At 37.1% G+C, this 22,694-nt stretch overlaps 1 non-coding gene across 1 annotated transcript; it reads left to right on the top strand.

Moving 5' to 3' along the window:
* The first annotated feature begins 18,546 nt into the window (after positions 1-18,546).
* Positions 18,547-18,654, top strand: LOC112713182 (small nucleolar RNA R71). Its single transcript, XR_003158161.1, has one exon. It is a non-coding gene; the product is annotated as a small nucleolar RNA R71 (small nucleolar RNA).
* Positions 18,655-22,694: the final 4,040 nt, after the last annotated feature.

The raw sequence follows: 22,694 nt of genomic DNA, 5'->3' as shown, positions 1-22,694 counted from the left end.
AATTAACTATTAAAATCAGCCACCAATATAAAATATATGTTAAAATATAAATATATATTAAAAATTAAATCACACATGTATTTATACATAAATATATTAGTGACTGATTTTAATGTACAAATAATACTTTTGTAATTTAATTATTGAGAGTATTAAAATTTTTTTTCAAAAAAATTTAAAATTTTTTATTATTGTTAATTAAAAAATTTATTAGTTTCATTATATTGTCCTAAAAAAGTATTATTATCAAATTTATAGCAATTAAGTGTGAAAACAAATATCTTTCTAAAAAAATAATCTAATCATACTTTTAAACCACAACAAGTATAAAATTTTATCGTCTTATTTTAATTTACCCAACGTTCTCATCTTCTATGATAATAGATTAATGATTATTAACTTCCCCAGTGTTTGGTCTTCTTTTTCGCCTTGTCTTATGGTTTTTGCTTCAGTTTATGACAGATCTTATTCTCACCTATTCTTCTTCAATCTTCATAGAAATTAGCAACTACGACATTGAAAACAAATCATGCATCATACCTTCGAATAGTATACAAATTACCAAATCAACGTAATAATAATTATGATGATGATATTTTGTAATCTCTTGAGCTTTGTCCTGTGGTCTTCCTTCATATGAAAACAACTCTTCCTCTCTTCTATACTCCAAATGTGAAAGTTTTGAATGCCATCAATATTGAATAATACCAAACAAAGACTTCAACCATTGCAATTTGCAAACGGGACCTCGCCAATCACCATAATGCATTTATGAGTTATGCATACCACTTGCGGTTTTTAATTTAATTTAATTTTTTTTTTGTTTTAGAAAAAGAAAAAGATTCTGATTATGTGTTAAAGTTCATAAATTTTATATTTAGTTTTCCTACAACAAAGAAATTAGTCACTGCATTTAACGTAAGATAAACCTAAAGTTGTTAATTAGTATTCCTTCCCTTTTTAAAATAATTGTCGCTTTAACTTTTAAAAACCAATGTAATTAGATACAAATTAAAATAGGTTTAAAAATACATTAGACATTTTGATGTAAAAAAATTAAAGCGATAATTATTTTAAAATGAACGAAATAATCAGAAAAGTTCCAATAAAGAAGGCTGTGAACAGAGCATCTGGGAATATCTATTAGCTTATTTAATGATGTTCATGATATATTCGACGATAGCATAATAACTGAATAAGAACATATGGTTCTTTACAAAGGGTAGCGTGTTTTTATTTTGAGTATATATTCAAATAAGTGTTTAAAAAATTTTAAATTAGATGTTTTCATTTCTAAAAAAATTTTATTATGTTAAAATTTTTGAACTTTATAAAAATAAATATATAAGTCATTTCGTCACATTTTTTATAATTTATTTATCCCAATAAAAATTAATGAATCTAATTAAAATAAAAATTTATATGTCTTATTTTTATAAAAATTAAAAATTTTAATGTATTAAAATTTTTTTAAGAACAAAAATACCTGACACAAAATTTTTAAAGACTTATTTAAATGTATATTCGTATTTTTATTATGTTTTAGATATGCTTGGGATTGATTACATTGATGGGAGGGCATTCAATTAAAATAAAATTCGAATCAGTTCATTATTCCATTTCATTATAAACATTTTGAGATCCTAAAGAAATATATTAAATAGTAATTCACATATGAATAATGAGTTTTTTTTTTTTGGACGGAATGATAGTTTTTTTGTCTTGGAAGATAGTGAATTTTTTTTTTTTTTTTTACATGGAAGATAGTATGAGTTAAACAATGATTCAACAGAAGACCAAAAAAAAAAAAAAAACAATGATTCAACACAACTATTATTTTATTGGGCCACTTACGAAGGGTCCCAAATTCCTTAAAATTGGCTGCTTTAGAAGAATCATAACTAAATTTTAATAGTAGTTCTTTAGATTCATGACATTCATTATTTTAGTTCCTCACATTTAAAATTTACTATACTGGTTATTGAGATCCAATTTTAAGCACTATATTGATCTTTGGACACTTTCTAATGTTGAATCAATGAACGAAATGCTGGGCTAGCTCTGACTTGCCACGCTAGACACATGACTAAATAATATCTTTTCGTTTTAGCTCTTATATAAGGCAAAAAGAAAGGTCGTTTTGGAGAATAAAGGGAGATATAATGATTTGTACATTATATAAACTCTTTTTTTTATCGTCTTTACCTTGTTTAAGTGCCAAAACGAAACAATGTTGTTTAGCCATATGTCCAGCGTGGCAAGTCAGAGCCAATTCAGCACTTAATTCGCTGATTCGGTACTAGAAAGAGTCCAAGGACCAATATGGGGCCTAAAACTGAATCTCGAGGATCAGTATAGGTAATTTTGAATTGGAGAGACTGAAATGGTAAAAGCTATGAATCTAAGGGACCACTTTGGAGATTTAGTCGAGGAATCATCAACTATAATATTAACTATAAAATATTAGATAAAAATATAGCCGTTCGAACCCTTTGAAGTTTTCTCTCCGTATAATTTTTTGCAACAACAAGCTCTATAGCCATGGCTAGCAATGGAGACCAAGGAGGAATACATTGGGAGGATCATCCAACTATGGAGGAGATAGGCCTGTTGCAAAGGAGCAAGAAAAAAGTTAGAAAAGAAGACAAAGGATTCTCACGAAGACAAAGTTTAAGACCAAGAAAAGAAGAATGGATGAAGGAGGACTCAGTGCTCAGGGTCAACAAAGGAAGAGTATATTCTTTGTCCAAATAATTAAAAATAAACCAATATTGTACTTAACAGAAGAAGACCAAGATATAGAGGAAGTCAACTAGAAGACCAAGATATAGAGAAAGACAACTCTGCATTAGGAGAGGCAAAAAAGGACGAAGGCTTTATGAACGACGTGGAACGAGAAATAAGGGTGGAGAAAATGGAAGAAGGCGTGTTCAACACAGTGATAAATGAAGACACGAAAAAGAGGCGGTGAAAACCTTGGTTGAACACTCTTATAGTTAAACTACTCGTAAGAAAGGTGGGTTATGTGACTATGAAAAGAAGATTTGAATCAATGTGGAACAAGAAAGGGAGCATTGATGTAATAGATTTGGGACATGATTTCTATTTAGTGAACTTATACTCTAAAGAGGATTTTGATTTTATCCTTATGGAAGGTCCTTGGAAGTTATATAATCACCATCTTACAGTGAGGATATAAGATCCAAATTTCAATCCCATTTCAGTAACTATAGATAAGGTCAGCGCGTGAAGATATAAGATCCAAATTTCAATCCCATTTCAGTAACTATAGATAAGGTCAGCGCATGGATCAGACTGCTAGGACTCTCAATAGAGCTATACAATAGAACAATTTTAAGGAAAATAGGAAACTTGATTGGGAGGACCATAAAAGTGGACAAGAAAATGGCTGGACTATATAGAGGCAAATTTGCACGGTTGTGTGTTGAAGTGGATATTTGTAAACCTCTAATGGGTAGATATCTCATCAATGGCAAATAATTTAAGGTAAAATACAAGGGTATACATCAGATATGTTTTAGTTGTGGTAGAATTAATCATGATTAGAAAAATTGCCCGACAAACAAAATACAACAAAAAACAATAAACCAAGAGGGAAGAAAAAATCCAACAAGCATGGCTGATATCAATAAAGAAAAAGCTAAAGAGATAACACGAACAGGAACCAACAATAAGGAAAATTATGATAAAAAGGATAAAGGTAAAGAAGTGATCATAAAAGGAAAAGGTAATTACGGAGAATGGATGCTGGTCCAAAAGCCAAAGAGGACAAAAGGAAGAAAATAGAAAGTACACATGGGAAACAAGCAAAGCCAAAGGAAAGGCAGTCCACACTGAAAACAACTCCAGATTTAAAGTAAGGTTGGTAGGAGTATCCGAACCTGCGAGTACCCGCCTCGCCCCTACCCAGGACTGGACAGGTAATAAATCGACCCGGAGTGGAGCAGGTTACATTCGGGGAAGGTGTTCTAGTGGGACAGGGTGGGGTCGTGTTTAGGGTGTACCCGCCCTTACCCTCCCTAGAGTATATATATATATATATATATATATATATATATATATATATATATATATATATATATATATAAGATTTTAAGGATTAACATTTGTCATTTATGTCTTCATTACAAATTCACAGCCTCAGCCCTCAGTCCATACCCAGTCTCCCAGAGAACCAAAGTCTTCTTTAGCCCAACTCTGGTCACCATCACATCTCTGGTCGCTGTTGCAACTTAGCCCCTTGCCGTCATTATTGAGCCCTCATTCTCGCTGCAATGATTCCCTTTTGTCTAACTGCGTCGGTGTCTTCCTCCATGGCTAAGTGTAACACCCCGTTACACTAAGCCTTACCTCGCACCGTAAAGCGAAGGATAACAAAGTGTCACGATAGTTCTAAGGCTCATATAATATATATATATATATATATATATATATATATATATATATATATATATATATATATATATATATATATATAGAAATAATAATAATAGAAGCCCAATGAAGGAATAAAAGCTTACTTTGTATAAAGCAGAATTATGAAACACGAAGCGTTCACACATGATAACTAAACGCATAGGTACGAACAGAACGAGACATAATATATGTAAAACCTTGTAGATAGTTCCAGGATACACACAGTAATAATTAAAATAAATAAGATGTATATATAAGTATGATATCCCATAGAGAGGACTAGTCACGGCCTGCGGAGTTTAGGCCAGCTAGTAAAATTGAATACAACAGAATTTTGAAGTTCTAAAACAGCAACAACCTATCTCTCAAAGATTTTCAGAAATAAAGCCTTTAAGGAAACAAAGTTAAATAAACAAAAGGTGAGAGAATAACTACAACAAAAGTAAAGTGAAATAAAACATAAGGAAGATCATACTCTGCTCTGTCACCATATCCACAAACTCACCGTGTTGGGTTACGACCTACATCTAAAAAATAATAACAACATATGGTATGAGAACTATATAAGATGTAAGGTTCATGGATGCCAAAGACAATCCTAGAACTTCACATCGATACCGATATTCAAGCTTAATAAAATGTATAACTTAAACCATAAACAGTAAACAAGGTTATCTAAACTTAGGGAATTTCTGACTAATGCTAATCACACCGCTGTATCCCACAGGCTTCGCCAGCCTACCCTCCACGCAATCCCATCGCCACCGCCTATCTAACCTCCTCAGCACTAGACAATCACAAGTATATACAAACAAGTAATATACAGGTAATATTCATGTATAGCAAGTAATTCAAGAAGCAAGTAGGTGGTGCACGAGATTGTGATCATCAACAATGGCGCCAAAGACTTGGTAGCGCTCTCAAGCGTGAATCACACTTTGTGACAACTTCGCACAACTAACCAGCAAGTGCACTGGGTCGTCCAAGTAATAAACCTTACGTGAGTAAGGGTCGATCCAACGGAGATTATTGGTATGAAGCAAGCTATGGTCATCTTGTAAATCTCAGTCAGGCGGATTCAAATGGTTATAAAGGTTTTCAAAAATTAATAATAAATAAAGCATAAAATAAGATAGAGATACTTATGTAAATCATTAGCAGGAATTTCAGATAAGTGTATGGAGATGCTTTATTCCTGTTGAATCTCTGCAACATACTTCTTTCTCACTTTCAATCCTCATACTCCTTTCCATGGTAGGCTGTATGTAGGGCATCACTATTATCAATGGCTACTTTCCATCCTCTCAGTGAAAAAGGTCCAAATGCTCTTGTCACAGCATAGCTAATCATCTGTCGGTTCTCGATCATGTCGGAATAAAATCCATTGATTCTTTTGTGTTTGTCATCACGCCCAACAATCGCGAGTTTGAAACTCATCACAGTCATTCAATCCCTGAATCCTACTCGGAATATCACAGACAAGGTTTAGACTTTCCGGATTCTCAGGAATGGCCGCCAATAATTCTAGCTTATACCACGAAGATTCTGATCAAGGAATCCAAGAGATATGCGCTCATTCTAGGGTAGAACGGAATTGGTTGTCAATCACGTGTTCATAAGGATGGATGATGATGAGTGTCACGGATCATCACATCCATCAAGTTGAAGTGCAACGGATATCTTAGAACAAGAATAAGCTGAATTGAATAGAAGATAGTAGTAATTGCATTAAAACTCGAGGTACAGCATAACTCCACACCCTTAATTTATGGTGTGTAGAAACTCCTCCGTTGAAAATACATAAGTGATAGTCCAGGCATGGCCGAATGGCCCGCCTCTAAAACGTGATCAATAGTCTCCTAAGATGAACAATGGAAAAAATTGAGACCAAAGATGTCTAATACAATAGTAAAATGTCCTATTTATACTAGACTAGCTACTAGGGTTTACAGAAATAAGTAATTGATGCAGAAATCCACTTCCAGGGCCCACTTGGTGTGTTCTTGGGTTGAGCTTGATCTTTACACGTGCAGATGCTTCTTTTGGAGTTAAACGCCAAGTTGTAACGTGTTTTTGGTGTTTAACTCTGGGTTGTGACGTGTTTCTGGCGTTTGACTCCAGAATGCAGCATGGAACTAGCGTTGAGCGCCAGTTTGCGTCGTCTAATCTTGAATAAAGTATAAACTATTATATATTGCTGGAAAGCTCTGGATGTCTACCTTTTAACGGCGTTGAGAGCGTGCCATTTGGAGTTCGTTAGCTCCAGAAAATTCATTTCGAGTGCAGGAAGATCAGAATCCAACAACATCAGCAGTCCTTTGTGAGCCTTCTATCAGATATTTGCTTAGGTCCCTCAATTTCAGCCAGAAAATACCTGAAATCACAGAAAAACAACAAACTCATAGTAATGTCCAGAAATGTGAATTTAGCATAAAAATTAATGAAAACATCCCTAAAAGTAGCTAGATCCTACTAAAAACTACCTAAAAACAATGCCAAAAAGCGTATAAATTATCCGCTCATCACAACACCAAACTTAAATTGTTGCTTGTCCCCAAGCAACTGAAAATCAAATAGGATAAAAGAAGAGAATATACTATAAATCCCAAAACATCAATGAATATTAGTTCTAATTAGATGAGCGGGACTTGTAGCTTTTTGCTTCTGAACAGTTTTGGCGTCTCACTTTTTCCTTTGTAGTTTAGAATGATTGGCATTTATAAGAACTTAGAATTTCAGATAGTATTATTGATTCTCTTAGTTAATGTTGATTCTTGAACACAGCTATTTTTATGAGTCTTGGCCGTGGCCCTAAGCACTTTATTTTCCAGTATTACTACCGGATACATAAATGCCACAGACACATAATTGGGTGAACCTTTTCAGATTGTGACTCAGCTTTGGTAAAGTCCCCAGTTAGAGGTGTCCAGATCTCTTAAGCACACTCTTTTTACTAGGAATCACGACTTTAACCACTCAGTGTCAAGCTTTTCACTTAGACCTGCATGCCACAAGCACATGGTTAGGGACAGCTTGATTTAGCCGCTTAGGCCTGGATTTTATTTCCTTGGGCCCTCCTATCCATTGATTCTCAAAGCCTTGGATCCTTTTTACCCTTGCCTTTTGGTTTTAAGGGCTATTGGATTTTTCTACTTGCTTTTTCTTTTTTTTTCTTTCTAAATTTTTTTCGCAAGCTTTTGCTTTTTCACTGCTTTTTCTTGCTTCAAGAATCAATTTCATGATTTTTTCAGATTATCAATAACATTTTCTTGTTCATCATTCTTTCACGAGCCAACAATTTTAACATTCATAAACAGCAAGATAAAAAATATGCACTGTTCAAGTATTCATTCAGAAAACAAAAAGTATTGTCACCATATCAATATAATTAAACTAATTTCAAGGATAATTTCGAAACTCATGTACTTCTTGTTCTTTTGTATTAGAAACTTTTTTCATTTAAGAGAGGTGAAGGATTCATGGAATTATTCATAGCCTTAAGACATAGACACTAGACACTAATGATCATGTAGTAAAGACTCAAAACATAGACAAACATAGAGCATAAAAATTGAAAAACAGAGAAATAGGAACAAGGAAATTAAGGAATGAGTCCACCTTAGTGATGGTGGCATCTTCTTTTTGAAGGACCAATGATGTCCTTGAGCTCCTCTTTGTCTCTTCCTTGCCTCTGTTGCTTGATCCCTAGTTATTTTGGTGCTCCTATCCTTAGTTGCTCCCAATAATTGTGTGGAGGAAAATGTATCCCCTGAGGTATTTCAGGGATTTCTTGATGAGGGAATTCCTCATGCTCTTGTTGAGGTCCATGAGTGGGCTCTCTTGATGTGTAGTCAAATGCTCTACTACTGAGCTATGGACCCTTGAGATGAATCTCTCCATCTCCCATGACTCGGAGGTGGAAGCGTTTGTCTTCCCTTTCCTCTTTCTAGAGGTTTCTCTGGCCTTAGGTGCCATAAATGGTTATGAAAAAACAAAAAGCTATGCTTTTACCACACCAAACTTAGAATGTTGCTCGCCCTCGAGCAAAAGAAGAAAGAATAGAAGAAGAAGAAGAAGATATGGAGGAGAGGGAGAGATGTTTGTGTTTTGGCCATTTAGGGTGGGTTTGGGTGGGAAGGATGGATGGATGTGAGTGGTGAAGAGGTGATGGGGAAGAGAGATTGAGGTGATTGGTGAAGAAGAGAGAAGGTGAGTTGAGGTAGGTGGGGATCCTGTGGGGTCCACAGATCCTGAGGTGATTCTGTGGGGTCCACAGATCTTGAGGTGTCAATGATTTATCATCCCTGCACCAATTAGGCGTGTAAAATGCCCTCTGCATGCAATCCTGGCGTTTAACGCCAGATTGATGCTTGTTTCTGGCATTAAACGCCAAATCTATGCTTGTTTTGGGCGTTCAACGCCAGTCTGCAGCATGTTTCTGGCGTTTAACGCCAGCTCTTCTCAGGGTGTAATCTTGTCGTTCAAACACCAGAATGTTGCTTGTTTCTAGCGTTCAATGCCAGATTCATGCTCTGCTCTGGCGTTGAACGCCAGCCAGATGCTCCTTATTGGCATTTAAACGCCAGTAAGCCCTTCCTCTAGGGTGTGCTGTTTCTTCTGCTATATTTTTGATTCTGTTTTTAATTTTAGTATTTGTTTTGTAACTCCACATGATCATGAACCTAATAAAACATAAAAGAACAATAAAAATAAAAATAGAATTAGATAAATAAAAATTGGGTTGCCTCCCAATAAGTACTTCTTTAATGTCACTAGCTTGATAGTGGGCTCTCATGGAGCCTCACAGGTGATCAGGTCAATGTTGTGGACTCCCAACACCAAACTTAGAGTTTGAATGTGGTGGTTTAACACCAAACTTAGAGTTTGGCTGTGGCCTCCCAACACCAAACTTAGAGTTTGATTATGGGGGCTTTGTTTGACGCTGTATTGAGAGAAGCTTTTCATGCTTCCTCTCCATGTATACAGAAGAACACCCTTGGGTCTTAAACACAAGGTAGTCCCCATTCAATTGAAGGATTAATTCTCCTCTATTAACATCTAAAACAGCTCCTGCTGTGGCTAGGAAGGGTCTTCCAAGGATGATGCATTCATCCCCCTCCTTCCTAGTGTCTAAGATTATGAAATCAGCAGGGATGTAAAGGCCTTCAACCTTCACTAACACGTCCTCTACCAATCCATAAGCTTGTCTTACTAACTTGTCTGCCATCTGTAATGAGAATGTGGCAAGTTGTACCTCAATGATCCCCAGCTTCTCCATTACAGAGAGTGGCATAATATTTATGCCTGACCCTAGGTCACACAGAGCCTTCTCAAAGGTCATGGTGCCTATGGTACAGGGTATTAAGAATTTACTAGGATCTTGTCTCTTTTGAGGTAAAGTTTGCTGAGCCCATGTATCTAGTTCACTAATGAGCAAGGGGGGTTCACCTTCCCAAGTTTCATTACCAAACAACTTGGCATTCAACTTCATGATGGCTCCTAGATATTGAGCAACTTGCTCTCCAGTTACATCTTCATCTTCTTCAGAGAAAGAATAGTTTTCAGAGCTCATGAATGGCAGAAGGAGGTTTAAAGGAATCTCTATGGTCTCTATATGAGCCTCAGATTCCTTTAGGTCCTCAATAGGGAACTCTTTCTTGTCTGGGAGACGTCCCATAAGGTCTTCCTCATTAGGATTCACATCCTCCCCTTCCTCTCTAGGTTCGGCCATGTTGATTATGTCAATGGCCTTACACTCTCTTTTTGGATTCTCTTCAGTATTGCTTGGAAGAGTACTAGGAAGAGTTTCAGTGATTTTCTTACTCAGCTGGCCTACTTGTACCTCCAAATTTCTGATAGAGGACCTTGTTTCACTCATGAAACTTAAAGTTGCCTTAGACAGATCAGAGACTATGTTTGCTAAGTTAGAGGTGCTCTGCTCATAATTCTCTGTCTGTTGCTGAGAAGATGATGGAAAAGGCTTGCTATTGCTGAGCCTATTTCTTCCACCATTATTAAAGCCTTGTTGAGGCTTTTGTTGATCCTTCCATGAGAAATTCGGATGATTTCTCCATGAGGAATTATAGGTGTTTCCATAAGGTTCACCCATGTAATTTACCTCTGCCATTGCAGGGTTCTCAGGATCATAGGCTTTTCTTCAGAAGGTGCCTTCTTAGTACTGTTGGATGCATTTTGCCATCCATTCAGACTTTGAGAAATCATGTTGACTTGCTGAGTCAACATTTTGTTCTGAGCCAATATGGCATTCATAGCATCTATTTCAAGAACTCCCTTCCTCTGAGGCGTCCCATTACTCACAGAATTTGTCTCAGAAGTGTACATGAACTGGTTATTTGCAACTATGTCAATGAGTTCTTGAGCTTCTGCAGACGTTTTCTTTAGGTGAATGGATCCACCTGTAGAATCGTCCAGTGAAATCTTAGAGAACTCAGATAGACCATAATAGAATATATCTAAAATGGTCCACTCTGAAAGCATGTCAGAAGGACATCTTTTGGTCATCTGTTTGTATCTTTCCCAAACTTCATAGAGGGATTCACCATCTTTTTGTTTGAAGGTCTGAACATCCACTCTAAGCTTGCTCAGCTTTTGAAGAGGAAAGAACTTAGCCAAGAAGGCCATGACCAGCTTATCCCAGGAGTCCAGGCTATCTTTAGGTTGTGAGTCTAACCATGTTCTAGCTCTGTCTCTTACAGTAAAAGGGAATAGCATGAGCCTGTAGACTTCAGGATCTACTCCATTAGTCTTAACAGTCTCACAGATCTACAAGAATTCAGTTAAAAACTGATAGGGATCTTCTGATGGAAGTCCATGGAACTTGCAGTTCTGTTGCATTAGAGCAACTAGTTGAGGTTTCAGCTCAAAATTGTTTGCTCCAATGGCAGGGATTGAGATGCTTCTTCCATCAAATTTGGAAGTAGGTGTAGTATAGTCACCAAGCATCCTCCTTGCATTATTATTTTTGGCTGCCATCTCCTATTCCTTTTCGAAATTTTCTGTAAGGTTGTCTCTGGATTGTTGTAATTTAGCTTCTCTTAGTTTCCTCTTCAGAGTCCTTTCAGGTTCAGGATCTGCTTTAACAAGAGTATTCTTGTCCTTGCTCTTGCTCATATGAAAAAGAAGGAAACAGAAAATAATAATAGGAATCCTCTTTACCACAGTAAAAATATTCCTTTATATTAGTAGAAGAAGAAAAGAATAGAAGAAGTGAAAAGGTAAGAATCGAAACACAAGGGGGAAGAGAGTGGGTTCGAATTCTTGAGTGGAAGAGAGTGTTAGTAGATAAATAAATAGAAGGAGATGAGAGAGGGAGAAATTTCAAAATAAATTTTGAAAAAGGGTTAGTGATTTTTGAAAATTAAGATAAGAAATAAAATTAAAATTTAAAATTTGAAACAATTAGTTAATTAAAAGAATTTTGAAAAAGATGGGAGGTAATTTTCGAAAATTAGAGAGAGAAAAGTAGTTAGGTGGTTTTGAAAAAGTTAAGAAACAAACAAAAAGTCAATTAGTTAGTTGAAAAAGATTTGAAAATCAATTTTGAAGAGATAAGAAATTAGAAAAGATTTTTGAAATCAATTTTGAAAAAGATATGATTTGAAAAAGATATGATTGAAAAGATATGATTGAAAATATATTTTGAAAAAGATTTGATTTTTAAAATTAAAATTGATTACTTGATTAACAAGAAACTAAAAGATATGACTCTAGAATTTAAAGATTGAACCTTTCTTAACAAGAAAGTAACAAACTTCGAATTTTTGAATCAATCACATTAATTGTTAGTAAAGTTTTTGAAATTTTGAAAAAAGGATAAGAAAAAGATTTTGAAAATAAATTTTAAAAATTTTCGAAAATAAAAAAATGAAAAGGATTTGATTTTTGAAAAAGATTTTGAAAAGATAAGTGGTGCACGAAATTGTGATCATCAATGGCGCCATCAACATGGTACGCTCAATTGCAATCTCAACTCTTTATCACAACTTCGCACAACTAACCAGCAAGTGCACTGGGTCGTCCAAGTAATAAACCTTACGCGAGTAAGGGTCGATCCCACGGAGATTGTTGGTATGAAGCAAGCTATGGTCATCTTGTAAATCTCAGTCAGGCAGATTCAAATGGTTATGGATGATTTATGAATTAAGCATAAAATAAAGATAGAGATACTTATGTAATTCATTGGTGAGAATTTCAGATAAGCGTATGGAGATGCTTTGTCCCTTCCGTCTCTCTGCTTTCCTATTGTCTTCATCCAATCCTTCTTACTCCTTTCCATGGCAAGCTGTATGTTGGGCATCACCGTTGTCAATGGCTACAGTCCCGTCCTCTCAGTGAAAATGTTCAACGCGCTCTGTCACAGCACGGCTATTCAGCTGTCGGTTCTCGATCATGTCGGAATAGAATCTAGTGATTCTTTTGCGTCTGTCACTAACGCCCCAGAATCGCGAGTTTGAAGCTCGTCACAGTCATTCAATCCTTGAATCCTACTCAGAATACCACAGACAAGGTTTAGACCTTCAGGAGTCTCTTGAATGCCGCCATCAATTCTAGCTTATACCACGAAGATTCTGATTAAGGAACCCAAGAGATATCCACTCAATCTAAGGTAGAACGGAGGTGGTTGTCAGGCACACGTTCATAGGTGAGAATGATGATGAGTGTCACGGATCATCACATTCATCAAGTTGAGGAACAAGTGATATCTTAGAACAAGAATAAGCTGAATTGAATAGAAGAACAATAGTAATTGCATTAATACTCGAGGTACAATAGAGCTCCACACCTTAATCTATGGTGTGTAGAAACTCCACCGTTGAAAATACATAAGAACAAGGTCTAGGCATGGCCGAGAGGCCAGCCCCCATGATCTAAGATAGCATAAGACTACTCAAAGATAGCTACCAAGATGTCTAATACAATTGCAAATGGTCCTATTTGTAGAGAACTAGTAGCTTAGGATTTACAAAGATGAGTAAATGACATAAAAATCCACTTCCGGGCCCACTTGGTGTGTGCTTGGGCTGAGCATTGAAGCATTTTCGTGTAGAGACTCTTCTTGGAGTTAAACGCCAGCTTTTGTGCCAGTTTGGGCGTTTAACTCCCATTCTTGTGCCAGTTCCAGCGTTTTACGCCAGAATTCTTGAGCTGAATTGGAACGCCTATTTGGGCCATCAAATCTCGGGCAAAGTTTGGACTATTATACATTGCTGAAAAGCCCAGGATGTTTACTTTCCAACGCAGTTGAGAGTGCGCCAGTTGGGCTTCTGCAGCTCCAGAAAGTCCACTTCGAGTGCAGGGAGATCAGAATCCAACAGTATTTGCAGTCCTTTTCAGCCTCTGAATCAGATTTTTGCTCAGGTCCCTCAATTTCAGCCAGAAAATACCTGAAATCACAGAAAAACACACAAACTCATAGTAAAGTCCAGAAAAGTGAATTTTAACTAAAAACTAATAAAAATATAATAAAAACTAACTAAAACATACTAAAAACATACTAAAAACAATGCCAAAAAGCGTATAAATTATCCGCTCATCACAACACCAAACTTAAACTGTTGCTTGTCCCCAAGCAACTGAAGATCAAATAAGATAAAAAGAAGAGAATATGCAATGAATTCCAAAAACATCTATGAAGAGCAGTATTAATTAGATGAGCGGGGCTTTTAGCTTTTTGCCTCTGAACAGTTTTGGCATCTCACTTCATCCTTTGAAATTCAGAATGATGGGCTTCTATAGGAACTCAGAAATCCAGATAGTGTTATTGATTCTCCTAGTTAGGTATGATGATTCTTGAACATAGCTACTTTATGAGTCTTGGCCGTGTCCCAAAGCACTCTGTCTTCCAGTATTACCACCAGATACATACATGCCACAGACACATAACTGGGTGAACCTTTTCAGATTGTGACTCAGCTTTGCTAGAGTCCCCAATTAGAGGTGTCCAGGGTTCTTAAGCACACTCTTTTTGCCTTGGATCACAACTTTATTTTTTTCTTTTTCTTTTCCCCTTTTTTTTTTTTTTTTTTAATTCACTGCTTTTTCTTGCTTCAAGAATCATTTTTATGATTTTTCAGATCCTCAGTAACATGTCTCCTTTTTCATCATTCCTTCAAGAGCCAACATTCATGAACAACAAATTCAAAAGACATATGCATTGTTCAAGCATACATTCAGAAGTCAAAGTATTGCCACCACATCAAAATAATTAATCTGTTATAAAATTCAAGATTCATGCAATTCTTCTCTTTTTCAATTAAGAACATTTTTTATTTAAGAAAGGTGATGGATTCATAGGACATTCATAACTTTAAGGCATAGACACTAAGACACTATTGATCATAAGACACAAACATAGATAAACATAAGCATAAAAATTTGAAAAACAGAAAAATAAAGAACAAGGAAGTTAAAGAACGGGTCCACCTTAGTGATGGCGGCTTGTTCTTCCTCTTGAAGATCTTATGGAGTGCTTGAGCTCCTCAATGTCTCTTCCTTGCCTTTGTTGCTCCTCTCTCATGACTCTTTGATCTTCTCTAATTTCATGGAGGAGGATTAAATGTTCTTGGTGCTCCACCCTTAGTTGTCCCATGTTGGAACTCAATTCTCCTAGGGAGGTGTTGATTTGCTCCCAATAGTTTTGTGGAGGAAAGTGCATCCCTTGAGGCATCTCAGGGATTTCATGATGAGTGGGATCTCTTGTTTGCTCCATCCTTTTCTTAGTGATGGGCTTGTCCTCATCCATGAGGGTGTCTCCCTCTATGTCAATTCTGACTGAATAACAGAGGTGACAAATGAGATGAGGAAAGGCTAACCTTTCCTAGGTAGAGGACTTGTCAGCCACCTTATAAAGTTCTTGGGATATAACCTCATGAACTTCTATTTCCTCTCCAATCATGATGCTATGAATCGTGATGGCCCGGTCTATAGTAACTTCGGACCGGTTGCTAGTGGGAATGATTGAGCATTGGATAAACTCCAACCATCCCCTAGCCACGGGCTTGAGGTCATGCCTTCTCAGTTGAACCGGCGTCCCTCTTGAATCTCTCTTCCATTGAGCGCCCTCTTCACAAATGTCTATGAGGACTTAGTCCAACCTTTGATCAAAGTTGACCCTTCTAGTGTAAGGGTGTTCATCTCCTTGCATCATGGGCAAGTTGAATGCCAACCTTACATTTTCCGGACTAAAATCTAAGCATTTTCCCCGAACCATTGTAAGCCAATTCTTTGGGTCCGGGTTCACACTTTGATCATGGTTCTTGGTGATCCATGCATTGGCATAGAACTCTTGAACCATTAAGATTCTGACTTGTTGAATGGGGTTGGTAAGAACTTCCCAACCTCTTCTTCGGATCTCATGTCGGATCTCCGGATATTCACTCTTTTTGAGTTTGAAAGGGACCTCGGGGATCACCTTCTTCATGGCCACAACTTCATAGAAGTGGTCTTGATGCACCCTTGAGATGAATCTCTCCATCTCCCATGACTCGGAGGTGGAAGCTTTTGCCTTCCCTTTCCTCTTTCTAGAGGTTTCTCCGGCCTTAGATGCCATAAATGGTTATGGAAAAACAAAAAGCAATGCTTTTACCACACCAAACGTAAAAGGTTTGCTCGTCCTCGAGCAAAAGAAGAAAGAAGAGAGTAGAAGAAGAAGAAATAGAGGAGATGGAGGTGGCTTTGTGGTTCGGCCAAGGAGGAGAAGTAGTGTTTAGGTTGTGTGAAAATGAAGGAGTGAAGATGGGTTTATATAGGAGTGGAGAGGGGGTGTATGGTTCGGCCATTATGGGTGGGTTTGGGAGGGAAAGTGGTTTGAATTTGAATGGTGAGGTAGGTGGGGTTTTATGAAGGATGGATGTGAGTGGTGAAGAGAATAGTGAGATTTGATAGGTGAGGGGTTTTTGGGGAAGAGGTGTTGAGGTGATTGGTGAATGGGTGAAGAAGAGAGAGAGTGGTGGGGTAGGTGGGGATCCTGTGGGGTCCACAGATCCTGAGGTGTCAAGGATAATTCATCCCTGCACCATGCCAATCCTGGCGTTAAATGCCGGGCTGGTGCCCATTTCTGGCGTTTAACGCCAGCTTCTTGCCCATTCTTGGCGTTAAACGCCAGTCTGGTGCCCCTTTCTGGCGTTAAACGCCCAGAATGGTGCTAGACTGGGCGTTAAACGCCCATTTTGATATCTTCACTGACGTTTAAACGCCAGCAAATTTTTCTCCAGGGTGTGCTATTTTTCTTTCTATTTTTCATTCTGTTTTTGCTTTTTCAATTGATTTTGTGACTTTCCATGATCATCAACCTATAGAAAACATAAAATAACAATGGAAAATAGGTAAATTTAACATTGGGTTGCCTCCCAACAAGCGCTTCTTTAATGTCAGTAGCTTGACAGTGGGCTCTCATGGAGCCTCACAGATGTTCAGAGCAATGTTAGAACCTCCCAACACCAAACTTAGAGTTTGAATGTGGGGGTTCAACACCAAACTTAGAATTTGGTTGTGGCCTCCCAACACCAAACTTAGAGTTTGACTGTGGGGGCTCTGTTTGACTCTGTTTTGAGAGAAGCTCTTCATGCTTCCTCTCCATGGTTACAGAGGGATATCCTTGAGCTTTAAACATAAAGGATTTTTCATTCACCTGAATGATCAATTCTCCTCTGTCAACATCAATCACAGCCTTGCTGTGGCTAGGAAGGATCTGCCAAGGATGATGGATTCATCCATGCACTTCCCAGTCTCTAGGACTATAAAATTAGCAGGGATGTAATGGTCTTCAATCTTTACCAGAACATCCTCTACAAGTCCATAAGCTTGTTTTCTTGAATTGTCTGCCATCTCTAGTGAGATTCTTGCAGCTTGTACCTCAAAGATCCCTTGCTTCTCCATTACAGAGACAGGCATGAGGTTTATGCTTGACCCTAGGTCACACAGAGCCTTCTTGAAGGTCATGGTGCCTACTGTACAAGGTATTGAGAACTTCCCAGGGTCCTGTCTCTTTTGAGGTAATCTCTGCCTAGTCAAGTCATCCAGTTCTTTGGTGAGCAAAGGGGGTTCATCCTCCCAAGTCTCATTACCAAAGAACTTGTCATTTAGCTTCATGATTGCTCCAAGGTACTTAGCAACTTGCTCTTCAGTGACATCTTCGTCCTCTTCGGAGGAAGAATACTCATCAGAGCTCATGAATAGCAGAAGTAAATCCAGTGGAATCTCTATGGTCTCAGTGTGAGCCTCAGATTCCCATGGTTCTTCATTAGGGAACTCATTGGAGGCCAGTGGATGTCCATTGAGGTCTTCCTCGGTGGCGCTCACTGCCTCTTTCTCCTCTCCAAATTCGGGCATGTTGATGGCCTTACACTCTCCTTTTGGATTCTCTTCTATATTACTTGGAAGAGTACTAGGAGGGAGTTCAGTAACTTTCTTACTCAGCTGACCCACTTGTGCCTCCAAGTTTCTAATGGAGGACCTTGTTTCAGTCATGAAACTTTGAGTGGTTTTGATTAGATCAGAGACCATGGTTGCTAAGTCAGAGTTGCTCTACTTAGAATTCTCTATCTGTTGCTGAGAAGATGATGGAAAAGGCTTGCCATTGCTAAACCTGTTTCTTCCACCATTATTATTGTTGAAACTTTGTTGAGGTCTCTGTTGATCCTTCCATGAGAGATTTGGATGATTTCTCCATGAAGGATTATAGGTGTTTCCATAGGGTTCTCCCATGTAATTCACCTCTTCCATTGATGGGTTCTCAGGATCATAGGCTTCTTCTTCAAATGAAGCGTCCTTAGTACTGCTTGGTGCAGCTTGCATTCCAAACAGACTTTGAGAAATCATATTGACTTGCTGAGTCAATATTTTGTTCTAAGCCAATATAGCATTCAGAGTATCAATCTCAAGAACTCATTTCTTCTGATTCGTCCCATTGTTCACAGGATTCCTTTCAGAAGTGTACATGAATTGGTTATTTGCAACCATTTCAATGAGTTCTTGAGCTTCTGCAGGCGTCTTCTTCAGATAAAGAGATCCTCTAGCAGAGCTGTCTAATGACATCTTGGACAGTTCAGACAGACCATCATAGAAGATACCTATGATGCTCCATTCAGAAAGCATGTCAGAAGGACACTTTCTGATCAATTGTTTGTATCTTTCCCAAGCTTCATAGAGGGATTCACCTTTCTTCTGTCTGAAGGTTTGGACTTCCACTCTAAGCTTACTCAATTTTTGAGGAGGAAAGAACTTTGCCCAGAAGGCATTGACTAGCTTTTCCCAAGAGTTTAGGCTTTCTTTAGGTTGTGAGTCCAACCATATCCTAGCTCTGTCTCTTACAACAAAAGGGAATAGCATAAGTCTATAGACCTCAGGGTCAACCCCATTGGTCTTGACAGTGTCACAGATTTGCAAGAATTCAGCTAAAAACTGATGAGGATCTTCCAATGGAAGTCCATGGAACTTGCAATTCTGTTGCATTAGAGAAACTAATTGAGGCTTAAGCTCAAAGTTGTTTGCTACAATGGCAGGGATAGAGATTTTTCTCCCATAGAAGTTGGGAGTAGGTGCAGTAAAGTCACCCAGCACCTTCCTTACATTGTTGGCATTGTTATTGTTTTCGGCTGCCATGTCTTCTTCTTGTTTGAAGATTTCTGTTAGGTCCTCTACAGAGAGTTGTGTTTTAGCTTCTCTTAGCTTTCGCTTCAAGGTCCTTTCAGGTTCAGGGTCAGCCTCAACAAGAATTCTTTTGTCTTTGCTCCTGCTCATATGAAAGATAAGAGAATAAGAAAATATGGAATCCTCTATGTCACAGTATAGAGATTCCTTAAGGTGTCAGAGGAAAAGAAAAATAGAAGGAAGAGGTAGAAGAATTCGAACTTAGAAAGATAGAGTTCAAATTGTACATGTTAGTCCATAAATAGAAGGATGTGAGAAGAGGGGAAGAAATTTTCGAAAATAAATTTAAAAAGATTTTAAAAACATTTTGAAAAATTGATTGATGATTTTCGAAAACTAGGAGTGGGAAAGAAATTAAGTGATTTTTGAAAAAGATTTTGAAATTAGAAATAAAAAAGATATGATTGAAAACTTATTTTGAAAAAGATGTGATTAAAAAGATATGATTGAAAAGATATAGTTTTAAAAAGATATGATTGAGAAGATATGATTTGGAAAAACAATTTAAAAAGATTTGATTTTTAAAATCAATGACTTGGCTAACAAGAAAAGATATGATTCAAACATTAAACCTTTCTCAACAGAAAAGGCACCATACTTGAAATGTTGAATCAAATCATTAATTGTTAGCAAGTATTTTTGAAATTGGAAAGAAATTGATTTTGAAAATATATGATTGAAAAGATATGATTTGAAAAAGATTTGATTTTGAAAAATTATGAAAACTTGAAAAAAATTTGCACCATTCTGGGCGTTTAACGCCCAAAATGCTACCCTTTTGAGCGTTAAACGCCCAGCCAGGCACCCTGGCTGGCGTTTAAACGCCAGTTTTCCTTCCCTACTGGGCGTTTTGAACGCCCAGCTTTTTCTGTGTAATTCCTCTGCTGTATGTTCTGAATCTTCAATTCTCTATATTATTGACTTGAAAAGACACAAAATAAAATTTTTTTGAATTTTTAATGATGAGGAATAATCAAAATGTAACTAAAATCAAATAAACAATGCATGCAAGACACCAAACTTAGAAGTTTGTATACTACTGACACTAACAAACTGAGAATGCATATGAGAAACAACAAAACACTCAGGACAAGAGAATTTAAATATCAGAGCAAGTAAATCATCAAGAACAACTTGAAGATCAAAGAAGAACAGAAACATGCAATTGACACCAAACTTAAAATGAGACACTAGACTCAAACAAGAAATATTTTTGGTTTTTATGATTTTGTAATTTTTTTGGTTTTTTTCGAAAATTATATGGAGAAGAAAATAAAGAAATTCAAAATTTTTAATAAGAATTCCAAGAATCATGCAATGTTAGTCTAAAGCTTTAGTCTAAAGGAATTAGACATGGCTAGCCAAGCTTCAGCAGGACATTACATTCAAGAGCTAAATTGATGAAGATCAATCAGCTTTGGTGATGATAAGAACATCACCTTGAAACACTAGAATTCATTCTTAAAAATTCTGAAAAATACCTAATCTAAGCAACAAGATGAACCGTCAGTTGTCCAAACTCAAACAATCCCTGGCAACGGCGCCAAAAACTTGGTGCACGAAATTGTGATCATCAATAGCGCCATCAACATGGTACGCTCAATTGCAATCTCAACTCTTTATCACAACTTCGCACAACTAACCAGCAAGTGCACTGGGTCGTCCAAGTAATAAACCTTACGCGAGTAAGGGTTGATCCCACGGAGATTGTTGGTATGAAGCAAGCTATGGTCATCTTGTAAATCTCAGTCAGGCAGATTCAAATGGTTATGGATGATTTATGAATTAAGCATAAAATAAAGATAGAGATACTTATGTAATTCATTGGTGAGAATTTCAGATAAGCGTATGGAGATGCTTTGTCCCTTCTGTCTCTCTGCTTTCCTATTGTCTACATACAATCCTTCTTACTCCTTTCCATGGCAAGCTGTATGTTGGGCATCACCGTTGTCAATGGCAACAGTCCCGTCCTCTCAGTGAAAATGTTCAACGCGCTCTGTCACAGCACGGCTATTCATCTGTCGGTTCTCGATCATGTCAGAATAGAATCCAGTGATTCTTTTGCATCTGTCACTAACGCCCCACATTCACGAGTTTGATGCTCGTCACAGTCATTCAATCCTTGAATCCTGCTCAGAATACCACAGACAAGGTTTAGACCTTCCGGATTCTCTTGAATGCCGCCATCAATTCTAGCTTATACCACGAAGATTCTGATTAAGGAACCCAAGAGATATCCACTTAATCTAAGGTAGAATAGAGGTGGTTGTCAGGCACACGTTCATAGGTGAGAATAATGATGAGTGTCACGGATCATCACATTCATCAAGTTGAGGAACAAGTGATATCTTAGAACAAGAATAAGCTGAATTGAATAGAAGAACAATAGTAATTGCATTAATACCCGAGGTACAGCAGAGCTCCACACCTTAATCTATGGTGTGTAGAAACTCCACCGTTGAAAATACATAAGAACAAGGTCTAGGCATGGCCGAGAGGCCAGCCCCCATGATCTAAGATAGCATAAGACTACTCAAAGATAGCTACCAAGATGTCTAATACAATAGCAAAAGGTCCTATTTGCAGAGAACTAGTAGCTTAGGGTTTACAAAGATGAGTAAATGACATAAAAATCCACTTCCGTTCCCACTTGGTGTGTGCTTGGGCTGAGCATTGAAGCATTTTTGTGTAGAGACTCTTCTTGGAGTTAAACGCCAGCTTTTGTGCCAGTTTGGGCGTTTAACTCCCATTCTTGTGCCAGTTCCGGCGTTTTACGCCAGAATTCTTGAGCTGACTTGGAACGCCTATTTGGGCCATCAAATCTCGGTCAAAGTATGGACTATTATACATTGCTGGAAAGCCTAGGATGTCTACTTTCCAATGCAGTTGAGAGTGTGCTAATTAGGCTTCTGTAGCTCCAGAAAATCTACTTTGAGTGCAGGGAGGTCAGAATCCAACAGCATCTACTGTCCTTTTTAGCCTCTGAATCAGATTTTTGCTCAGGTCCCTCAATTTCAGCCAGAAAATACCTGAAATCACAGAAAAATACACAAATTCATAGTAAAGTCCAGAAAAGTTAATTTTAACTAAAAACTAATAAAAATATAATAAAAACTAACTAAAACATACTAAAAACAATGCCAAAAAGCGTATAAATTATCCGCTCATCAATAAGATTTTTAAAATTAAAAATTTGACTTGACTTATAAGAAATAGCTAAGTTTTAAAAATTTTTGACTAAGTCAACTCAAATTTTCGAAATTTATGAGAGAAAAAAGGAAAAGATATTTTTTTATTTTTGAATTTTTTTTAATGAGGAGAGAGAAAAACACAAATGTGATCCAAAGCATAAAAATTTTAGTTCAAAACACTTAATGCATGCAAGAATACTATGAATGTCAAGATGAACACCAAGAACACTTTGAATGTCAAGATGAACATCAAGACTTATTTTTGAAAGATTTTCATGAAAAGAAAACATGCAAGACACCAAACTTAGAAATTTTTAATGTTTAGATACTATGGATTAAAAAATGCATATGAGAAACAACAAAAGCACAAAACATGAAAATATCAAGATCAAACAA

The sequence above is a fragment of the Arachis hypogaea genome, chromosome 1 (genome assembly GCF_003086295.3).
Source record: "Arachis hypogaea cultivar Tifrunner chromosome 1, arahy.Tifrunner.gnm2.J5K5, whole genome shotgun sequence".
NCBI lineage: Eukaryota > Viridiplantae > Streptophyta > Magnoliopsida > Fabales > Fabaceae > Arachis > Arachis hypogaea.
The sequence above is the reverse complement of the archived record's forward strand: the minus strand, read 5'-3'. Positions and strand labels throughout refer to the sequence as shown.